Source organism: Jaculus jaculus, chromosome 4, assembly GCF_020740685.1.
Source record: "Jaculus jaculus isolate mJacJac1 chromosome 4, mJacJac1.mat.Y.cur, whole genome shotgun sequence".
NCBI classification, from domain to species: domain Eukaryota; kingdom Metazoa; phylum Chordata; class Mammalia; order Rodentia; family Dipodidae; genus Jaculus; species Jaculus jaculus.
Window position 1 is genome coordinate 25,889,595 of NC_059105.1, and position 10,338 is coordinate 25,899,932.

The 10,338-nt window shown below is 37.6% G+C and overlaps 1 pseudogene; it reads right to left on the minus strand.

The window, feature by feature from the left end:
* Nucleotides 1–9,497: 9,497 nt before the first annotated feature.
* On the minus strand, nucleotides 9,498–10,063 carry LOC101605011 (annotated as a pseudogene).
* Between the last annotated feature and the right edge of the window lie 275 nt (nucleotides 10,064–10,338).

The following is a 10,338-nucleotide window of genomic DNA, read 5'->3' on the forward strand; positions in this document are numbered from 1 at the left end:
TCTGCAAACACACACACACACACTGAAATTTTTCTTTTGTCATCACAAAATACTGAGAAGATCTTGGGCCATTTTTCCTAATCACACACTCTAGTGGTGCAGAAGAATCATATAGATATTTTAATTTCTGCATTATGTTTTAGTTATGCATAGATTCCAGATCACCTTTGCAAATTAGAATGAAGGATTTCAAATGGCACAGACTATTAAATTCAAAAGTAAATGTGTGAGAAGGACATTAAAAATGCCTGCAGTATGAGGCTTTTCTCTTTTTAATGTGTTAAAAAATATTTGAAATCCAAATTTGGCTCTGAACTTATAAACTTGCAAAACTCTACATTACCGTACAGGAAATATGTTTAGAAAAGTAGTCAGAAATCAAAGGTCAATTCAATATGACTAACAAAATGAGAGATTAACAAAAGTGGTTTTCTTTTTGTTCCTTTTTATTGAAGGAAAACATTCTATCTGTAAATGTCATTCTCCTTAAAATGCTCAAAATAATTTCCAAAAGAATAAATCTTTTATTGAGATTTTTATACTGTTTATCCAAAAGTCTTCATTCTTCATACTTCACTTACTTCTGACATTATAAATGTATATGTCTTGAAAAGCATCATTTCTTTAATAAATATTTATGTAATGACTGGCTATCCTACTAGTCAAAACAGCCTTGATTCAAAATGTGAAATTGCCTTTTCCAATGTTTAACAAGTTTTTTTAAAAAAATAACTGGCTGGGGAGATGGCTTAGTGGTTAAGGCACTTGCCTGTGAAGACTGAGGACTCAGGTTCCTCACCAGGACCCACATAAGCCAGATAAACGAGGTGGTGCATGTATCTGGAGTTCTTTTGCAGTGACTGGAGGCCCTGGCACATCCACTTTCTGTGTGTGTGTGTTTGCTTCTCTCTTTCTCTCAAAGAATAAATAGATAAAAAAAAAAATTAAGGCTGTGGAGATGACTCATTGATTAAAGGCACTTACTTGCAAAGTGTGTCTGCCCAGGTTGAATTCCTCAGCCACCCACATAATGCTAGATGGTCATTTGTTTGCAACAGCAAGAGACCCTGGCACATATACAAACACATGTCTCTGTGTCTCACATACACATACGTGTGCATGCATACACAAACACAATACACATAAATAAACAAACTTATTTAAAAATTACAACAAACATTTTAAGTCAAAGAAAAGAATTGTATGTTATCATAGCTGTAACATGGCAGTGTCTGAATCACATGTCAGTGTATAAGAAAGTGAAATGTCTTCAATGTACCTTCTTTCCTGAATCTGTAGCTTGACGGGCCCAGCTGGCTGGTGCTCCAAGCGTTGCATGCTGGGCCGCAGATGTCTGGAAGCTCTGCTGTGTCATCCACTGTAGCTCACTAACATGACCAGTAGTTGGTATCTGCTGTCAACCTCCTTGTGTCTTCATTTCTCTGCACGTGGCCTCTCAATTTGCCATAGACTGAAAAATATGGCAGCTGGGCCCCAAAAGGAAGCATTTCAAGCAGAGAAGGGAGATGCTGCAATTGCCTTCAGTTTGAGAGCACTGGCTGTGCTGCAGGCTCACACAAGTTGCTGGGAAGGGAAGTAGGGTTCCACCTCCACAGAAGGCAGAACCACAAACACAACTGTCACCCAACCAATGGTAGGGCGGAATTCCCCGTGTTTGCTGAGTCTTCTCATGGCATCCTGTAAAACTGTGTCATACTTTACTATTACATATATCATGTAATTTTTTTTCTATCACCCCTCCCCTTACATACTGACTTTAAACAGAGTTGACTGTGTATATAGAACAGGATGATTTTGGTCTTCCATATATCTTTGGAATAATGTATACATGTAAAATAGCTGTAGGACCATTGCCAGACACATATTGAAACAGAAGGAAAACACAAGGTTACTCTTTGTTCTAATATACATTATGTGGAAACTTGTATGGATGCATCATATGTTAGTAATATCAATTCCCTCCTCCCTGCCCCCAGCTGGTCACAGATGTCTGAGATCCGTCTGCAATAGTTGTTTTTTCTCATTGTTTAACTTGGTGAACAAATGTTGATATTTGTACATTTAGGCTTTATAGCAGAGATTTCTGACTGCTGCCTCTGATCTGTTCCCATCCCTCCTTACTGTGGATCCATAAGTTTTTAGCCTGACAAGCAGACTGCACTTCCAAATGTCCTTTGTAATTAGAGGTGTGACCAAGTGGCGGCAACGAGTCATAAAGAGCATAGGTGAATTCTTTCCTAGTCCCCTCATGCTCCTGTTTAAAGTAGAGAGAATTATTAGGCAATAATATGTCCAGATACAAAATGGGAGTCTGAAAACAGGCTGTTTCTCATGACATTGGACTACCTATGCCAGCCTTTTAGTCCAGTACAGGGATTTCTTTTTTATGAGACAGATAAACATCTATCTTGACAAACTACTATTAACTTGGGAATTTTTTAAAATTATGATCCAAATATAATTCAAATTGACCCACTTGATGAGCAAATCCTCCACCCTGGATTTATGCCTTAAAGAAATTGCTAAAGGAACCAAGATTGTCTAAAAGGAAAAAAAAAAATCACTACACAAAAATAAATACCTTTTTTACTGTGCCTTTAAGGAAAAGCCACCAGCAGTCAGTGTTAGATACTTAGGCTACAAACTTCAGCTCAACATAAGAGCAATTTGACAGAACATACAAAGGAATAAACAATGGACACCTGAGACCATTAATGACCATGAACTGAGTCATTATCCAAGAACCAGCTAGTAGGAAGACAGGCATTGTGTAGCAGGAAAGAGTACTGGGTGGAAGTTACAAATCTTATGTGTAAGTCATTGCCACTTACATATTACTGCTTGCACATTAATGTCCTTGTTAATAAATTAAGGGGTTACATATCAGTTTGCTAGACCCTTCCTAACAAAGTAGCATGCAATAGCTTATACAAAAAGAACCTTACCTCCTTACTGTTTCAGGGTAGAAGTTTGGGATCAAGGGCTTGCCATTATGTGCTCTTCCAATAGTCAGGCTCCTTCCGATTTCTTCCAAAGAACAAGTCTACATTTTCTCTCATAAGTGAATCTGGATTTTTACAAAAGACTTCAGTGGCTAGAGAGATTTTCTCAGTGGTTAAAGCTGCTTTCTTGCAAAGATTGATGGCCCAGGTTCAATTGCCCACGTAAAGCTGGGTCCACAAAGTGGTGCATACATCTGGAGTTCGTTTAAAGTGGCAGGAAGCCCTGACACACCATTCTCATTCTCTTTGTCGCCCCTTTCTCTATGTTTCTCTCTCAAATAAATAAATAATTAAAAATAAATAAAAGAATATTGAAGTCAAAGGGTGACCAGTTGAGAAGAAGGTACGGCAGTAAGAAAGACAAGAAGAGAACATTGGGAGTGCAAATATGGTTGAAGTATATTGCAGTATTATGAAAATTCCACAGTGAAGCTCATTATATTTACAACTAATAAAAAATTTCAATTTAAAAAAATTATAAAAAGAACAGGAGTCTGAGTAAGACCTACACTAATAATTTCACTTTAGCTTACCCCCCATCAATATATTTTTACTAAGTTTTTGACTTGGCATATTAAATAATGGATTTTAATATGATGTTTTCAAACATATATGTCATTGTACTGTGCTCATATTTGTTCCACCACTACTCTGTCTTTTTCTCCCCCCGTCCTGCTTATCCCTTCCTCCCCACAGTCCTTTATATAATGTGTTCATGTCTCTCTCTCTATATATATACATATATATAAAACTATATATATATACATATATATAAAACTATATATAAATATATATATAACTATATATATATAAAACTATAAATATATATAACTATATATATACATATATATAAAACTTATACAGATACATATACATACATTTTCTCTTTAAAGGTGCTAGCTCCTGTAAAAGTCACAATCTGAGGTACTAGAATCATGATTTGAATATATGAAATGATTCAGGGAAAAACCCAATTCAGTTTTTCAATTAAAAACAGCTTTAAAATGATTTCTATATTATATGACAACTGAAATGGATATTTAATTTCATTCCTAGTTCAAATGATTTAAAGGAGAGAAAAATGTGTAGCTATGTCTGAAATTAGGGAAATGTGCACATGTTGCAGTGAAGGATGGTGCTGAGATGCTTCTTGATAAGATGCTTCTTCGCAGCTAGCAGGCATCTCATCATTTGGCAGTGATCTTGGAGAATAATCATGTCAAGCAAATCTACATAAGCCAGAGCTGAATTTCAGGCTGAGTTTTGGGAGAGATGAAAGATTGCCACATGGAAGGTCATGGTCACTGCACCATAGCTAAGGCTCAGGGTCACAGAGGAGCTTCAGTTGTGTATATGTCCATTTCCCTTTTCTGTTAGCTCCTATATGATAGTAAAGGATTAAAGGCTGAGCACTAGTGGGGAGGTTTTAACAGATAACCTATTTCAGTACATTTTCAGTATATTTCAGCGGCTGGAGGCCCTGGTGCACCCATTCTCTCTCTTTCTCTATTGCTTCTTTCTCCCTCTCTCCCACCTCTCTCAGATAAATAAAATTACATAATATATATATATATATGTATATATATATATATATATATATATATATATATATATATGTATTTTTTTTGTTTGTTTTGGCTTTTCGAGGTAGGGTCTTACTCCAGCCCAGGCTGACCTGGAATTCACTATGGAGTCTCAGGGTGGCCTTGAACTCATGGCAATCCTCCTACCTCTGCCTCCCCAGTGCTGGGATTAAAGGTGTGCACCACAACGCCTGGCTCATAAAATAATTTTTTAAAAAAGAAAAATATTGATTAAAAATAAAATAAAAAAGATTAACTCCAGATGAGACACTTTCCTGTCTTCAGAGACATAAAGGTTATTTCATGTGTAAAATGAGAATGGAAAAGTATAGCACATAAAAATAAGAGATCCTAAAAATTAATATATTTTTTTAGAAATAAACTTTTCAATAGAAAAGTTGGAAACAAGGAAATTTCTCAGAAGATAGGCCAAAAGACAAAGGTATGAAAAAAATAAATAAAGAATAAACCTAGTCATTCAAATATTTATGATCACAATATTGAGAAAAACAACAAAGATATAGAGAATGTGGAGGAACGTGATACAATGTGCAAAAATCTATGTCTGTATAATGTGGAACTCAGATTCTTTTTATGAGATCAAGGTCAGACCTCGTCACTGTAGTTTTACAAGCATCTCACATGATTCAGCTTCCAGAGCAGCTGCAAAAGAAAGCTGTTGCTGCTTGGAGGGTTGCAAAAAAGTGTGGTGAAGAGAAGAAAACAGAACCAGAGGAACTGACTATGCATCCCAAAGGACTTATTTTCCAACCCTCTATCCTACACAGTCTAATTTAAGTTGTTTTCACAGGCTAACAAAAAAGGTGCTATTTTACCTCCAGGCTGAACAGAACACAGACAGAGTCATGTAGAATGAACATTGTTTTTTTTTTTTGTTTTTTTTCTGACAGAGCTCTCCCTGCCAAAGGCCATGACTTGAGGAGTGAATGTTGAAGATTCAGAGTTCCAAGAAAAAGGTTTCCAGGAAAATCAAAGGTTGTGAGGAGGTTGAGCAGTAGAAAGAGGGAGCAAGGGGATGCTCCTGAAATTGCATGTGAATGTACCCAGTGAATGAAACCAAAACCTTTTGAAGTATGATCAATGGCAAAGGAAACAGATCCTGTCAGGTTTACCCAACTCTTCCCAAAACCCAAATTCTAGTTTTTCACACGACCACATTCCTGGGAAATAGAATCACATTTTCAGGTTTTCTTCAAGATTAGGTATGAATGTGGTACAGAAAACATGGTTATATTGATGGAAGCTAATGGCTTAGCATGTGGAGATTCTTTTTAAAATATATGTTAGAAATTTTTATACCAGGCACACCAATATCAAAACTAGATAGATAGATAGATAGATAGATAGATAGATAGATAGATAGATTAATAGTAGCTGAATTGAGAAATATATTAGCAATGCAAATAACAGTTAATGCTGTCACACCCTTTGGGCTGGGCACACTCAAGTATTTCAATGCCGATTTAAGTTTATAATACCCTAGCCATGACAATTTTAGAATAGTTAAGCAACTTCCCCAAGTTTTTATAGTTGGAATCAGTGGTAAAGAAAGAATTTGAATGCATGGTTTCAGAATTCATCTTTCTCTTAATCACTAAACTCATAAGCTTCACATTGATAATAGAAATGAAGAACAGAAAAATATGGTAATAAGATGGTGGGGAACTCTACAGCACTAACAACGAGAATGAAAACTGAAAAATAACAAGGTCAAATGTGCTCAGTGTGCTGGGAGACAACATGAAAAACTGATAGCCTTTTTTTTTTTTCACAGTATTGCTGATTCCATTAAAGGAACTCCAAAATTTAGTAGCATGGAAATGTACATAATGTCACAAAAAGACTGAATAAAAAGAGAAAACATCAATACTTGAAGATGCTGAGGCACATTCCAAGGGAAGCATCTGGTGGGAATATTTAGGTTATAATTAATAGAAAAATAAACAGCATGAACTTGAAGAAAGCAGAGAAAGATCAGGTAACCAGTCATGCTGGGTTATTCCTGAATCTTATTATAAAACTCCTCAAATGTAATCAGGTTAGCTATTTTCTGTGCTTCTTAGGAACCAGATTCAGTGGAAAGAGAATGGGCTCTGACATTACACAGAACCAAGGTCAAATCTAGGTATGTCATTTGTCTGTGAGACTTAATATAAAATAACTCAATTATCCTGAGATTCACATGGAAAATGAGGGAAAAACTTATCTTAGCACAGAGTATTGTAATAATAAATTAAAATTACATAGAAAACCAAAATCCATTGCTGAATCCCTTGTCATACTGAACATAAATGTTATGAATAGTTGACATTTTTTGCTGAGTACTTCCCCCTCACTCTGGAAAAGAAGAATTGATTATTTTTTACCCACTGCTCAACAATCAGGAAGATTCATCAAATTAAGAACAACAAAGCAGAATATCAATGATAGCAAAACATATTGAAGCTGAGGATGGTGGCACATGCACTTAATCCCAGCATTTGTGATGCAGAAGTAGGAGGATTGCCATGAGTTCAAGGCTATCCCCAGACTACATGGTGAATTCCAGGTCAGGCTGGGCTAAAGTGAGGAGGCCCTACCTCAAAAAAAAAACAAAACAAAACTAAACTAAACATAACAAAAAACATATTGAAATCCTTGAAAGGTCTATTTATACAGACTTGGAATAAACAGTAATAGAAGAACTTTGGTGGGCTACAGAGATTACTCAGTGGTTGAAGGTTTTTGCTTTCTAAGCCTGATATCTTGGGCTCAGTTCTCCAATACTCATAAAAGCCAGATGGACAAAGTGGCACATGCATCTGGAGTTGTGGCAGGAGGCCCTGGCATGTGTCATGCCCATTCTCTCTCTCTCTTTCTGTCTCTGTGTCTTTCTTTACCTAAATAAATAGCTTTAAAAAAACATAAGTATAAGATATATGTGAATAATGTTATAATGTTCTATTAAATTTGGCATGATTCTGATAATAGGTGATGCTTCATGCTACAAATTATTAAATTTTTCTTTCTGTAGTCTTCCTCCTGATCCAAAATTTAGCATTAATTCTCGTCATAACCCTAATTAACTATAGAAACAAAGAAGAAATGATAACCAAGTTAAAGACCTAACTTGGTCTTAATGAAAGCCAAATTTAATGCACTAGACCTTATAGATTGCAACTAAAGTGCTGAGAGGTTAGATATGTAAATTCCTGTATAAAAAGCTTGTGATTCGATAAACTATCCATATACTTTAATGACTTAGGGAATAAAAAGAGCAAACTAAGCTAAATATAAATGGAATGAAATAAACAGTAGATATAAGTAAAAGGCAGCAGAACATGAGATAAAAAAAAAACAATGCTGGTTCTTTAAAAAAATTAATAAACTTGGCCAATGTTTTGCTCAAATTTACCAAGAAAAACTAAGACTGAAATTATTTAAATTAACAATGAAATTCTTAGTTTAAAAACTTGGTTGTAAAAATTTAAACTATTATGAAGGGGCATGGTAACATCAGCTCCTCATTGCAGATTATAGGAGAAAAGAGTGTATTTCAGGCTTATAGATTCCAGGGGAACATCTTCAGTGACAAAAGTTGCTTACTTCCATATATCCAAGCAGAGAGACACCACCAACAGTACCATTTACCTGCTAAAGCTCTAAATACTCTTAACACACCTAAGAAGGACTGGGCTAAAGATTCCCTCCCCCTACTCTGTGACGTACCCCCTAAGCAGGGATCTGCCGGAGAGGGCTCAAGTTGCAAGCTCAATTTTAATAAAACATCTGAGTCTATGGGGCTATACATTGAAACTATCACATTTAAACTACCACATTCTGCCCCTGGCCCCCATAGAATCATGACCATCTCAGTATGTAAATTGCGTTCAGTCCAACTTCAAAGGTCTCCATAAACTTTACCAACTTTAAGACTGTTCCAAAGTCCTAAGTCTCATTTGTGATTTAAAACTGTCTCTTGACTATAAGCAGTGAACAATTAAATTACAAATTTACATTTAGTCAACATATAATGACACATTGAGTAAACATTTCTATTGCAATAAGGCATAACAAGGAGAGACTGGACCAATACCAATAAATAACCATCAGGTAACCATCAAACTTCAGCAGTTCAAGTTTGAACCAGTGATGAAACTCTCTGAGTTTCCAACTTCACCACTCCAGCTGGGCTGGTCATAGCCCAGGAAAACATCCTAAGCCAGCAGCACTCTATGGTAGCCACTTTATAATCCTGATATATCCAAAGCATCTTCAAGTCTGCCCTGCAAACCATGGTCTGTTTTGACAGTTCTATACAATGGCCTTATTTGGCCTTCAGTATAGAGATTTTGACCATTTCCCAATCTGCATCTCAGCAGTGGCTTCTGGAACTGGTGCATCTTCATATAGTGTCCATACCGAGGCTCTATACAGGGACTTGACCCTGCTTCACATTCATGGAATTGTGTACACTTCATGACCCACTTCCCTGCATGCTTTCAAAACCGTTACCAGATATGTGGCAAGCCAAATTAATAAATTGAGGGAAGGTGAACCTTGACCTTGAAAGCTAGCATACTCATTCATAATTGTACCTTTAAGTCATCCACTTTTTTTTTTTTTTGCTGTTGCTCCAAAGCACCTACTAGCTCTATTAAAGGGCCTGCAGTGTCAATATAAAAACAGAAAAGTCTCATCAGTTTCATAACAATAAAAAAAAAAAAATGGAAACTGAGAGGGCAAGGAAAGAGGCCCCTAGGCCAGGGGCATGGGGAGCCCTGCTCATGATACCAGGCCTGGCCACAGGGTGCTCCAGTATTGCTATTGCTACAGGGTCAGGGGGCAGTGATTGTCCTGTGGGAGAAACCTGCCACCTGGGTCAGGACCCTTACTTTTTATGGGGTGTGCTCAGCTTCTGCATGCCCTGGATCTTGTCTAGCGGGCTAGAGATGAAGACCTTAATGGGTTTGTAACAGTCAATCAGCAGCTCCTTGACCCTGGCAGCCAGGTCTCATCACTCTCCATGTCCAGGAGTTCATCCACATCAATCTCCAGCTCTGGCAATGTCTCTTCCTGGCAGTCATAGGGGCATGTGAGCTGTTCCAAGATCCACTCCTCCAGGTTGAGGCACTTCAGTAGCACCTTGCAGTCACAATTGACGGTGATCTACTCTTAGTGTCTCACTGGATCCTCATTGTCCATGCCTCCCTGGCTTTTGCCTATGGCCCAGAGAGGGCTCTGAAAGTAGATGCAGGGCCCTGGGACACCACTGCCTGTTCCAGGGGCAGGTTCAGCCAACGCCACACTCCCTGTGGGGCCACTGCAGCTGCTAGTGCCCCGTGCCAGCCTAGGGCCTTTCCCTGTGTCTCTGCCTCCCGGGTGCCTTCTGGCTGTTTTCAGGCTGATGGCTCTGGTTAGCTCATGAGCTCTGCTCGCAGTGAGGGTGGTACCCATGGTAACAGGCCTTACCCCTTTCCAAGTCATCTACTTTCAAAAGGTTTGCATTCCTATTCATTGAGCCTTCCATGAGTGGAATCCACCCTCAGGCATCCATTTCATTATCCCAATGCAAAGCAGTTGGCTCAACTTTAATGGTGGGCTATCAACTTAAAATTGCACTTTAATAACCTAAAGTCAGTCTCTGTGCCAGTAACATTAAACTTGCTTAAATTTTTCTGTGGTAAATCATAGCTCTTTCAATATTTCTGTTCTGTACCTCCTGCCAAGGA